Source organism: Stegostoma tigrinum, chromosome 38 (genome assembly GCF_030684315.1).
Source record: "Stegostoma tigrinum isolate sSteTig4 chromosome 38, sSteTig4.hap1, whole genome shotgun sequence".
Taxonomy (NCBI): Eukaryota; Metazoa; Chordata; class Chondrichthyes; order Orectolobiformes; family Stegostomatidae; genus Stegostoma; species Stegostoma tigrinum.
The window spans coordinates 22,345,631-22,354,854 of NC_081391.1; positions in this window are offsets into that span (position 1 = coordinate 22,345,631).

Genomic DNA, 9,224 nt, shown 5'->3' on the forward strand with positions numbered 1-9,224 from the left:
TGGATGAACACAGCAGACCAAACAGCATCTTCGGAGCACAAAAGCTGAATTTTCGGGCCTAGCGCCTTCATCAGAAAAAGGAGATGGGGAGAGGATTATGAAATAAGTAGGAGAGAGGTGGAGGTGGACCGAAGATGGATAGAGGAGAAGATAGGTGGAGAGGAGAGTATTGGTGGGGAGGTAGGATAGGACAAACGGGTCAAGGGGGCAGGATGAGGTTAGTAGGTAGGAGATGGAGGTGTGGCTTGAGGTGGGAGGAGGGGATGGGTGAGAGGAAGAACAGGTTAGGGAGTTGGGGACGAGCTGGGCTGGTTTTGGGATGCAGTGGGGGGAAGGGACAAACTGGGCTGGTTTTGGGATGCAGTGGGGGGAAGGGATGAGCTGGGCTGGTTTTGGGATGCAGTGGGGGGAAGGGACGAGCTAGGCTGGTTTTGGGATGCAGTGGGGGGAAGGGACGAGCTGGGCTGGTTTTGGGATGCAGTGGGTGGAGGGGAAGAGCTGGGCTGGTTTTGGGATGCAGTGGGGGGAAGGGACGAACTGGGCTGGTTTTGGGATGCAGTGGGGGGAAGGGATGAGCTGGGCTGGTTTTGGGATGCAGTGGGGGGAAGGGACGAGCTAGGCTGGTTTTGGGATGCAGTGGGGGGAAGGGATGAGCTGGGCTGGTTTTGGGATGCAGTGGGTGGAGGGGAAGAGCTGGGCTGGTTTTGGGATGCAGTGGGGGGAAGGGACAAGCTGGGCTGGTTTTGGGACGCAGTGGGTGGAGGGGAAGAGCTGGGCTGGTTTTGGGATGCAGTGGGGGGAGGGGACGAACTGGGCTGGTTTTGGGATGCGGTGGGGGAAGGGGAGATTTTGAAGCTTGTGAAATCCACATTGATACCATTGGGCTGCAGGGTTCCCAAGCGGAATATGAGTTGCTGTTCCTGCAACCTTCGGGGGGCATCATTATGGCACTGCAGGAGGCCCATGATGGACATGTCGTCTGAGGAATAGGAGTGGGAGTTGAAATGGTTCGCGACTGGGAGGTGCAGTTGTTTATTGCGAACCGAGAGGAGGTGTTCTGCAAAGCCGTCCCCAAGCCTCCGCTTGGTTTCCCCAATGTTGAGGAAGCCACACCGGGTACAGCAGATGCAGTATACCATATTGGCAGATGTGCAGGTGAACTTCTGCTTGATGTGGAAATTCATCTTGGGGCCTGGGATGGGGGTGAGGGAGGAGGTGTAGGGGCAGGTGTAGCACTTCCTACGGTTGCAGGGGAAAGTGCCGGGTACGGTGGGGTTGGAGGGGTGTGGGGAGTGGACAAGGGAGTTGCGGAGAGAGTGGTCTCTCCGGAAGGCAGACAAGGGTGGGGATGGAAAAATGTCTTTAGTGGTGTGGTCAGATTGTAGATTGTAGGTGTGTTGTATCCGGACGTTGGTGGGGTGGTATGTGAGGACTAGGGGATTCTCTTTTGGCAGTTATTGCGGGGGCAGGGTGTGAGGGAGGAGTTGCAGGAAATGTGGGAGACACGGGCGAGGGCATTCTTGACCACTGACGGGGGGAGGTTGTAGCCCTTGAAGAACAAGGACATCTGAGATGTGCAGGAGTGGAATGCTTCATCCTGGGAGCAGATGCGGTGCAGGCGAAGGAATTAGGAGTAGGGGATGGCATTTTTGCAGGAAGTGGGTGGGAGGAGGTGTATTCTAGGTAGCTGTGGGAGTCGGTGGGCTTGAAATGGACATCTGTTTCTGGGTGGTTGCCTGAGATGGAGACAGAGAGGGCCAGGAAGGTGAGAGATGTGTTGGAGATGGTCTAGGTGAACTTGAGGTTGGGGTGGAAGGTGTTGGTGAAGTGGATGAGCTGTTCGAGCTCCTCTTGGGAGCAGGAGGTGGTGCCAATACAGTCATCAATGTAACGGAAGAAGAGGTGGGGTTTAGGGCCAGTGTAGGTATGGAAGAGGGACTGTTCTACGTAACCTACAAAGAGGCAGGCATAGCTTGGGCCCATGCAGGTACCCGTGGCCACCCCCTTCGTCTGTAGGAAGTAGGAGGAATCAAAAGGGAAGTTGTTGAGGGTGAGGACTCCCCCACACCTTCTCCCTCACCCCCATCCCAGGCCCCAGGATGACTTTCCACATCAAGCAGAGGTTCACCTGCACATCTGCCAATATGGTATACTGCATCCACTGTACCTGTTGCGTCTTCCTCTACATTGGGGAAACCAAGCGGAGGCTTGGGGGCGGCTTTGCAGAACACCTCCGCTCGGTTCGCAATAAACAACTGCACCTCCCAGTCGCGAACCATTTCAACTCTCCCTCCCATTCCTCAGACGACATGTCCATCCTGGGCCTCCTGCAGTGCCATAATGATGCCCCCCGAAGGTTGCAGGAACAGCAACTCATATTCCGCTTGGGAACCCTGCAGCCCAATGGTATCAATGTGGATTTCACAAGCTTCAAAATCTCCCCTTCCCCCACCGCATCCCAAAACCAGCCCAGCTCGTCCCTTCACCCCACTGCATCCCAAAACCAGCCCAGCTCGTCCCCACCTCCCTAACCTGTTCTTCCTCCCACCTATCCCCTCCTCCCACCTCAAGCCACACCTCCATTTCCTACCTACTAACCTCATCCCGCCCCCTTGACCTGTCCGTCCTCCCTACCTCCCCACCGATACTCTCCTCTCCACCTATCTTCTCCTCTATCCATCTTTGGTCTGCTTCCCCCTCTGTCCCTATTTATTTCATAATCCTCTCCCCATCTCCCTTTTCTGATGAAGGGTCTAGGCCTGAAACGTCAGCTTTTGTGCTCCTAAGATGCTGCTTATCCTGCTGTGTTCATCCAGCTCCACACTTTGTTATCTGAGATTCTCCAGCATCAGCAGTTCCCATTATCTCTGCCATCCTTACCTGCGATTCCAGGCCCACAGCAATGTGGTTGACTCTTAGCTACTGTCTGATCAATTAGGGATGGGGCAACAAACGCTGGCCAGGCCAGAGACACCCTTATCCTGTGAATGAATTTTAAAAGTTGTGGGAAATGTGGCAGCTAATTTGTGCACAACAAGATCCCAGCTTGTTTCTGACCGGATGATCTAACCTTGTGATGTTGCTAGAGGGATAAATGTAGGGAGAGAACTCCCCTCCTGTTCTTTGACTCTTGTGCTTGGAGGATAGAGAAGACCTCAATTTTCCTCTAAAACACAGCTTCTCTTACAATGCAGCTTTCCCACTGTACTACACTGGGAGAGTGAGATTTATGATCAGAGCGGAATCTCTTCTATATAAGTTAATGGCTCTGAAATGTTAATATTCAAGGCTACATTAAGCTCTGTTGTCTGTTGTGATTGGGATAGAGTCCTGCAACCAATTCTCCTGTCTAGGCCATCGCTAAGGGTCAATCTCATGAGTAATGGCGTGGGATTTACCACTTGGGAGTCTTTAATAAGAAGAGGCATTCGTCCTAACAACAAAACATTGTTTATGGCATGATTACAATCACTACAAGTCACAATGACATCTAGGTCTAATTATACATAAAGGCTATTGGGAGCCAAGAGATGATGTTTTCTGCTGAAATGTATTTTGTAACATTAACTGTTTCAGAAGCATTACCTTATAAAGCAGATTCCATTCAATTTGATGGTGTCACGTGGACTTAGGTGGGAAAAAGTCAGAAAGTTTAGGATCTGAAGGGTGAAGATCGATTTGCTAGGAATCTTCATATTTTAGTAACAATGTGTATCATTCCTAAAACTTGTTGTCAATTGCTAGCTTTCTACAAAGGAGAACTTGCTTTAGATAATAGCCTCTTCTCTTTAAGACTCACAAGTAATCCTACAACCAAGGAGACCGATAGAAGTCTATAAAATTATGAGATGCTTAGACAGGTTTGACAGTCAGGATCTTTTCCCCAGAGTCAAAATGTCTATTACTAGGCAGCATTCATTTAAGGTGAGAAGGGTAAAATTCGAAGGTGATGTGAAGGGCAAGTTTATTACACTGAGAGTGGTAGGAGTCTGGAATCCATTGCCGGGGTGGTGGTGTAGGTAGAAACAATGGGGGACTTTAAGGAACTTTTGGATAAGCACATGAATGGCAAGGAATGATGGGATATGGATCAAGGACAGACAGAAGGGATTAGTTTAATTTGGCTTCAGTTTGGCACAACACTGGGGGCTGAAGGACCCGTTCCTGTGCTGTACTGTTCTATACTTTATGTTCTAACAAATAGAGACATTTGGCCCTGTCAATGGAAGCGGATGATGGCAGCAATCTACCTGGTACTGGTTGGCATGACAGCACATGCACTGAGGGCTTGAACTCTTAAACTTCTGATGGAAGGCTGTAAGAAATAAATTGGGCCCAAAATGCGGCTCCAACTTTGAAGAAGTTTTGCAAATGAAAGGGTCACGGCCTGTGTATTAAAATGCTCGGAGTGCTGTGGTTCCTGTCTTCAGCCTGTCTGCTCCTCGCATATCAGCAAGACTGAGTTACGTTTTGCCCTCACAGATCCCAGTGACCAGGGGTTCTGGATGTCTGTCCTTCACCCTTGAGGCTGCTGCAGTTAGTCGACCCTTAATGTGCTGCATCTGTGCCTTGACTCTGTAGTTTCTGTAATTCTTGACAATTCTGGAATACATACGACTCTCTGTTTTAACTCTTCCAAATCCTCTCTATTTAGTGAATATTGATGTATGTGGCGTACCACAATCATGAACATATGTATTCCCAATATGCCACACATACCTGGGAGGGTGAAAGGTGTAATTATGGCCAGCACACACTGACAATTAAGGGGCGTTGGTGTCTGAGAATGAAAGAAAGGATTTAGCGCAAAGTTCCACAGAACAGATCTACAAAATCTAACCTGTTGGAGTGGGAAGGAAACCAGTCGAGTAAGAGAAAGGTTACACTTCAATTAAACAAAACACTGAACATGTGGAGTCCTGTGCTCAGTACCCATCCCCTTACATAAGGAAGGATATATTCAAATACATTGGAAGCTGTTCAGAGAAGGTTCACTGGACTAATGCCTGGAATAAGTGGGCTGTGTTATGAGAAATGATTGGACAGACTGGGCTTGTTCCCATTGGAGTTTAGAGGTGTATGGGAGTGACTTCTATGTAATAAATAAGATCCTGACAAGGTCGATATGGGGTGGCTGTTTCCTTTCATTGGGGCGGCATCTGAAACTGTTTAAAAATTGAGGATGACCCTTTTGAAACAGGGGTAGCCAGATTTGTTTTCTTTCAGAGAGTTGTGAGCCTTTGGAAGCAGAGTCTATGAATATTTTGAAGGCAGAGCTGGAGAGATTGTTGCTCAGCAAGGTGTTGGGGGGGTGGGGTGGGGTAAAAACTTGCCAGGGATGGGTGGGAATGCAGATTGGAGGTTACAATCAGATCAACCATCAACTTATGAAGTGGTGGGAGCAGGCTCGAAGGACTGAATTACCTACTCCTGCACTTTTGGTCATCTTAAGAGAGTGATGGCTGAGTTGCAATGCTATAAGTGGTGGGGTTGAATTGGGGTTAAGGTGAGGATGAGGTGGTCTTAAAATGGGGTTATGGTGGTGTTAAACTGGGGTTAAAGTTGTACTAAGGTGGGGATAATGTGGGGTTAAAGTGAGATTATGATGCTGTTAAGGTGGGGATAAGTTGGGGTTAAGGTGGGGTTAAGGTGTGAATAATGTGGGGTTAAAGTGAGACTATGATGGTATTTAAGTGGGTTTAATGCAGATTAGCCTTGAAGGGATCTACAAAGCGTGATCAAGGATTTTGAGATCCATGTTTTGGACTCATTGCTATCAGAAGAAAGTACTGTATTTTCCAAATTCTTTGTTCTACAATTTTTACCTAATATGAACAAAAGTGTGGAGCTTGTTCCTCTGTGTTTATTTGATATAAAGCCACTATTCCTGAGGCAAGCCCAGAGGCAGATGAAGGCCAAGCATTGAACCATCTGAATCAATTCGTTCTTCATCTCCTTCCTGTTGACCGATGCTTCTCAGAAGCTCCTGCCCCAGGCTCAGTCAGAGTTGCAACCAGTCATCCCTGACCTTTAATGTCCAACCGCGAGAGAGGTGACCTTTGTTGACAGGACCTGAATATTTCAGTGACTATCCAGTGTTAAATGAGGTTAATGGTCCTGAAAGGGTTAATGTCGAAGCTTCTGTAAGCTCTGCCCAACCTGACGACATCATACACCCCATGGGTTAGGAATGAAGGGCCCAGCGCAAGGTCCTAGTGGAGACAAAGTATTGACACAGGCTTTTTATTGTCTCTATAACAATGTAAACTGATCAATGTTACCTTTACCTATTGTTGTCATGCCATAAACTACATCTTGTTGTTGAGACATGTGACTCTTCACATTAAGACTCAATAGCGGTTTAATCCTCTACTAGTGGCTCAGTGGTTAGCGCTGCTGCCTCACAAGACAGGGACCTGGGTTTGATTCCAGCTTCAGATGACTGTCTGTGTGGAGTTTGTACATTCTCCTAATGTCTGCATGGGTTTGTGATAATCACCTCCGCTCGGTTCGCAACAAACAACTGCACCTCCCAGTCGCGAACCATTTTAACTCCCTCTTCCATTCCTCAGACAACATGTCCATCATGGGCCTCCTGCAGTGCCACAATGATGCCACCCGAAGGTTGCAAGGACAGCAACTCATATTCCGCTTGGGAACCCTGCAGCCCAATGGTATCAATGTGGAGTTCACCAGCTTCAAAATCTCCCCTTCCCCCACTGCATCCCAAAACCAGCCCAGCCTGTCTCTGCCTCCCTAACCAGTTCTTTCTCTCACCTATCCCTTCCTCCCACCTCAAGCCGCACCTCCATTTCCTACCTTCTACCTCATCCCGCCTCCTTGACCTGTCCATCTTCCCTGGACTGACCTATCCCTTCCCTACCTCCCCACCTATACTCTCCTCTCCACCTATCTTCTTTTCTCTCCATCTTCGGTCCGCCTCCCCCTCTCTCCTTATTTATTCCAGAACTCTCTCCCCACTCCCCTCTCTGATAAAGGGTCTAGGCCTGAAATGTCAGCTTTTGTGCTCCTGAGATGCTGCTTGGCCTGCTGTGTTCATCCAGCTTCACACTTTGTATCTGCGTGGGTTTGCTCCAGTTTCCTCCCACAGTCCAAAGATGTGCAGGTTAGGGTGGGATGGGATGCACTGAATTGCCTTTACTGCCCAGGGGTATGTAGGCTAGGTGGCCTAGACATGGGAAATGCAGGGTTACAGGAGTAGGAGCAAGATGCTCTTCAGAGGGTTGATGTGGACTCCATGGGCCAAATGGCCTGCTTCCATGGTGTAATGATTCTACAATTCTACAATAATGTTAATGAGATAGACTCATAGAGTCAACACGTAAAAGGGGCAGTGTCCCTGGCTCATATCACGTTGTTCCTTTCTAGTTCTCAACCCCAGATGCGTAGAAGTGGAATGTGCTCTTAAACTTGTTTAAGATGAAAGTGTTCTCCCCGATTTATGTGGGACTCATGTGGTGTAAGTGGTGGTATTCCTAACTCTGAGCCAGCGGACCCAGGTTCAAATCCCACCTATTCCAGAGGTGTGTCATCACATCTATAAACAGGTCGTTTAGGGAGAAAATGAAAAGCAAATGAAGCATCTCTTTACCCTAGCCATTAGTTATTTGCATGTGAAGATATGACCAGGGGTATGTGCTGGAAATTTTGGCAAACATTAAGATTGATAAGTCCCCAGGGCTGGACCAGATTTATCCTAGGTTGCTCCGTGAAGCGAGAAAGGAGGTTGCTAAGCCGCTGGCGAAGATCTTTGCTTCCTCACTCTCCACGGGAGTCGTACCGGAAGATTGGAGGGAGGCAAATGTTGTTCCTCTTTTCAAGAAAGGGATTAGGGAAATCCCTGGAAATTACAGAGCATCAGTCTTACACCTGTGGTCAGCAAGGTTTTGGAAAGAATTGGGAGGGATAGGATTTATGACTATTGGGAAAAGCATAGCATGATTAAAGGGAGTCAGCATGGCTTTGTGAGGGGCAGGTCATGCCTTACAAATCTTATTGAGTTCTTTGAGGAAGTCACGAGACAGGTTGATGAGGGTCAAGCAGTGGATGTGGTGTACATGGACTTCAGCAAGGCACTTGATCAGGTTCCCCACAGCAGGCTCATTCATAAAGTCAGGAGGTATGGGATACCGGGTGATTTGGCTGTCTGGATTCAGAACTGGTTGGCTGACAGGAGGCAGAGAGTGGTTGTAGATGGTAAGTATTCTGCCTGGAGGTCAGTGCTGAGTGGTGTCCCACAGGGCTCTGTTCTTGGGCCTCTGCTCTTTGTACTTTTTATAAATGACTTGGATGAGGAGGTTGAGGGGTGGGTTAGTATGTTTGCTGATGACACAAAGGTTGGAGGTGCCGTTGATAGTATCGAGGGCTTCTGCAGGCTTCAGCGAGACATTGACAGAATGCAGAGCTGGGCTAAGAAATGGCAGATGGAGTTCAACCTGGATAAATGCGAAGTGATGCATTTTGGAAGATCGAACTTAAATGCTGAATATAGGATTAAAGGCAGGATTCTCGGTAGTATGGAGGAACAGCGGGATCTTGGTGTTCAAGTGCATAGCTCTCTCAAAGTTGCCACCCAGGTGGATAAGGTTGTTAAGAAAGCATATGGTGTTTTGGCTTTCATTAACAGGGGGATCGAGTTTAAGAGCCGCGAGGTTATGCTGCAGCTCTACAAAATCCTGGTGAGACCACACTTGGAATATTGTGTCCAATTCTGGTCGCCCTATTATAGGAAAGATATGGAGGCTTTGGAGAGGGTGCAAAGGAGGTTTGCCAGGATGCTGCCTGGACTGGAGGGCTTGTCTTACAAGGAGAGGTTGTCTGAGCTCAGACTTTTATCTCTGGAGAGAAGGAGGAAGAGAGGTGACCTGATCGAGGTGTACAAGGTAATGAGAGGCATGGATAGAGTCGATAGCCAGAGACTTTTCCCCAGGGCAGGATTGACTGCAACAAGGGGTCATAATTTTAAGGTGTTAGGAGGAAGGTATAGAGGAGACGTCAGAGGGAGGTTCTTCACCCAAAGAGTTGTGAGCGCATGGAATAGTTTGCCAGTGGTAGTCGTGGAAGCAGAGTCATTAGTGACATTTAAGCGACTGCTGGACATGCACATGGACAGCAGTGAATTGAGGGGAATGTAGGTTAGGTTATTTTATTTTTGGATTAGGATTATTCCATGGCACAACATTGTGGGCCAAAGGGCCTGTACT